We start from the raw sequence: 4585 nt of genomic DNA on the forward strand, positions 1-4585 counted from the left end.
AAAAAACTTATACCTATAAAAATAATATATGTTTTTGTACGAATGTTTAGGCAAAGATTTTGGACATAGTGACATTATATTTTATTCATCATCTCCCTGGCACACAAGGTTTTATAAACCTTAAAGTTTTGGTTTAGGTTTTTTCGCCAACCCTACTTGACATTATATTTTATTAATTTATAATATTGTTTTTGTATGTATAAAGTGTGATAATTTTAGGTTTAGTAATTTTTTATTATTCTATATAATTTTTTATTTTGCATTAAAAATCTAGTTATAAATATAGCATTTGTCATTCAGTGATAATGTAGCTTTCAAATGGCAAAAGAATTTTTGAAATCGACCAAGTAGTTTTTGAGTTTAATCGTTACATACAAAAATACAATTCTATTTCTCTTAATAATATTAGTATTTGAGGTTGAAATTATATTAACACCTTAGCTGCGGCAAGTAAAATCTTAAACCTTCGTCTGGTGCGGCGGCGGGCCAAAGTGTGCCCCCAATGATTTTTCCGCCAGTGCGTGGCAGGCCTTTCTCGACCCACCAGCATAAGGTTAGATTAAATCGCTATAACTTTGCGAAAACATAATATAGGTGTGTACTTTTTGGACTGTTAGAAAAACCTTGAACCCACCTTCTTTAGAGTTGATTCGCCCCGGGATCTGCCAAACAGGAAATGAGAAATGAACCAGGGAAAGTGGCGGGTCGATATCGACCAGCACCGCACTAGAAAGTATTTTTAGTAGTGATGGGAAAGACAAAAATAAGGAGATATCGAAAATAAAATAGAATTGTAGAAAAGAAATGAAAAATAGTTTATTTAATTATTTATTTATGCTTGTCTTTAAAACATTTCGCACAAAGATTTTGTGTGCACATCCTATTTTTTTTTCTTGAAGGAAAATATCTATTTTTTTTCTTGAAGGAAAATATTTCCTCACTGCTGTCACTATCACTTTTATCTGCCTCGCGAATTAGTTTATTTTACAAAATTTGTATTTTTCTTTTGTTTCCTGCCATCGTGCGTCGTTAATTTTACGAAAAGAAAAAACGCGACGTACAGTTCAATGAGATGGCTCAACACTAACTAGCGAAGCGGGGCGCTCCGTGCGGTATCGGGTCGCCAACCGCCTGTTGGGACGGCGGGCCGCGATAGACCCCTGCCGCACCGAGTTGATATTTTTCACCGTCAGTGCGTGGTAGGCCGATAAAGGCCTGCCGTGATTTTTTTATGAGATAATCGTTCCGCACCAGTGAGAGGGACATAGTTTTCTTCGTCCGCACCAGCTGAAATTCCGCGGCAGGTCGATCTAGGCCTGATCCGCAGTGAACGTGTTAATAGGTGAAGTTATTGTCACTCTCAGTCATTTACTAATGATTAACTTAACCTTAGAGTAGATTTTCTTATAATAAATCTACATTACTTCTTCAATGACTTACCGTCGGTTTCTGAAATCAAAATATCGGTAGAAAACATATCATAATCCCTGTCATTGTCTTTGACAGTAATATTTTTAAAGGAGACTTTGGTCTCAGAAGCTCATGGTTAATGTCTCTGAGTGGAATTTAAATAGATATATTGTTTACATTTTTTGTTTTGTGACTTTGCCATGTTGTAGATATTTTTTTAACAATTAATATTAAATTAAAGTTTACAATATAATTGCTCAATAAGTTAATTTGTGAACAGTGATATGTCGCTTGGCGTCTATATTGTGATATGGTAGGAGGTTCGATTCCCAATTAATTTTTAGAAATAAGTTGACTATTTTTAAGGTATTTTTCTCCATCAGTTTATTCCCTGTTTAAGATTATGACTAGGATTTAAACTATTAATATTGTTTTCATCAAATATTTATATTCTATGTTTAATTTGAGTGAGATTTCATACAAATTTTAAAATGTACTTAACAAATTAATATTTTAATTAATTGTAAGAAGTTTTAAATATAAAGGTGGGTATATACTATAGCATTTACTTGTAACAAAACAACAAACCGCTTTATGATATGTTCTAGTGTATCACACTTTCACGAACCAGACGTGCTTTGGAAACTATGCTTTTACCAATATTATACCATTCGTAAAAACGTTGCATTACATAGAAATGCTTGAGAAAATGCTCTAGTGTCACCTTAAGATAGGCATTATTGTAATTATAGGTTTTCACTGTCGTAGTAAACAAAAACATTTTGTAAATCCACAGGTGGGCACAGTTAATCGAAAAGTTAACTTCGTTAATCGTTAATTCGTTAATTAAAAATTTAACTTCGTTAATCGTTAAAGCGTTAAATTCTCGAAAATTTAACGCAAGTTAAAGTTAATCGTTAACAGTTAACCATACCAAAATTATACATACTACTTTCACACTTATGGTGGCGACACTTGTTTAAAATATTAATTTGATTATTTTAATTATGAAAATTAATTTTTATTAATATAAAAATTAATGAAAATTAATCTTAATTCTATTAATCATTAGTATTGGAGACAAGTATGAATGCATTATAGTATATTTCATTACGAGTGCGGAAAGCCTGTCATTGCAAAGTGTTCCGACAAATGTCTACCCGACCGACCCGACCCGAGGCGCAGCCGAAGGTGAGATTTGACAGTTGGCACAAGTTGTAATGACAGTTCCGCCCATGTACTAAACAACTATTATTTATACAGTTACGAAAAAATGAAGCAATTTAATATAATAATAAAAACACAATAAACTCAACTAACTAAAATGTTTGGAAAATGGCGTCAACCGTAAAAGAATACAAACAGAGATTTTTTTGTTTTCTTCACCCATTCTGGGTAGGCAAAGGGAACTATGCCCAAACAGCGAAGTCTTCGGTAGATTATTTCTATTGATATGAAATGAAAATGATTTTTAATGAGATGAAATAAAATTAAACCAACCTAATTCATTGAATCAAATCATTAAATCTGATATTGTAATAAATTAGGAGCTTCTTTTTAGAAATATTTGCATGAATCATAAAAAATTCAATGATTTTTTTTTGTAAAAACTTCGTGGTTGGTTTTTTCTTTTTAATAGACATTATTTGACAGTTGGAAAAGAGAACGCACGAGTTTGGAAAAGCTAAAGAAAAAGCACGATTAAAAGTGTTTTTAATACAGTTGCTCAAAAAGTGGCGTATTGCAGGGACGAAGAGCGTTCGGAATGTAGGCTATTACATACTCGTGCTTTTATAGACTCGTTATGAAATATACTATTTCGAACCTTCTATTGATTTTGTCCTGTTGGTCACGTCTTTCCCGGACGCTCTGATGCATCACACTTGCACGCGAACTTCACATATATCAATTATCAACTCTTTCGTTCATCAATTGAGTCGCCGACAGTCGCCCAACATATATGAACTTACGAGCGTGGCGTGGCGCGTGATTTAAACAAAATGACAGCACGTCTCCAAGTTTCTAATTTAACGATTAACGGACTTTTATTAACGGAAGTTGAGTTTAACGGAAGTTAACAAAAGCGTTAACACTTTTTGAAGTTAACTTAAAAGTTAATCCGTTAAGCAAAATGTTAACTTCGTTAATTAACGATTAACGGATTAACGAGTTAATGCCCAGCTCTGTGTAAATCCTTTTCAATGTATTTGAAAGAACAGAGTAGCAATATATCGACGCTGGAAAGCATAAACGCTGTAACCCTTGAAATCGCGAATATTTTTTTCACACGTTAATAATTTGAACCATTATCAAACGATAATGATTTTATTATATGTTAGCACAAACTACACAACATTGCTAAATACCGCATGCTTGTAGGCGTATCAGCTCACGAGTTATCATTTTTTGGCTCTCCTGTAAAGTTCATACTTTCGGGGTTACAGCGTTTACGCTTTCCAACGTCGATGTCTTGAATTATTACGGTAGTGAAAATGTATAATAAAAAAATATAAAACGTCACATTCCATTGTTAGTTTATTTTAAGAACCTGTGATTCAAATTTAAATAAAGAATAGTATGACATTTAAGCTTTTTTTATTTTTAAATATGTATTTACTGTTGGTCTTTTGTCCTAACATGTCTAAATTTAAATTTTTGTTTTTATTTTATTCTCTTCACTTTTTGAATTCGGTATTTGAGAAAGTAATTAAAAAAATATTACTATGTGTTAAATAGTAATATTTTTTAAAATAGATTTAAACTGAACCAGCACAAATTATCTATTAGTTAATGAATCTAAAATAATTTGAAATATTTTAAACACAATTAGTTCACACCTTCAATTAACATAAAGAACCTTTTACATTAACATTAGCTAATCAAGACAAACGAATGCTTCATAAATTTTTTGAATAAAATCAGTTTCTTCACAGATACGGCAATTGAAACCTACGAGATGTTAAAAACTTTGAAATCCTTCACCTTCATATTTTTTTACATGTTATTTAATACATTACCGAGTCGCGAGTGACAGATATAGTCCAATCGCGGAGGACGAAGAATTTCGTAAATTGAACTGTCATTACCTGTCTCTGTCACTCCTGCGTAAATACAATGAGTCTCGCTCGCACAGACACAATGGCCGCCGTCCTCAGGGATTGTAAACCTTTTACTG

Source organism: Papilio machaon, chromosome 13 (genome assembly GCF_912999745.1).
Source record: "Papilio machaon chromosome 13, ilPapMach1.1, whole genome shotgun sequence".
NCBI classification, from domain to species: Eukaryota; Metazoa; Arthropoda; class Insecta; order Lepidoptera; family Papilionidae; genus Papilio; species Papilio machaon.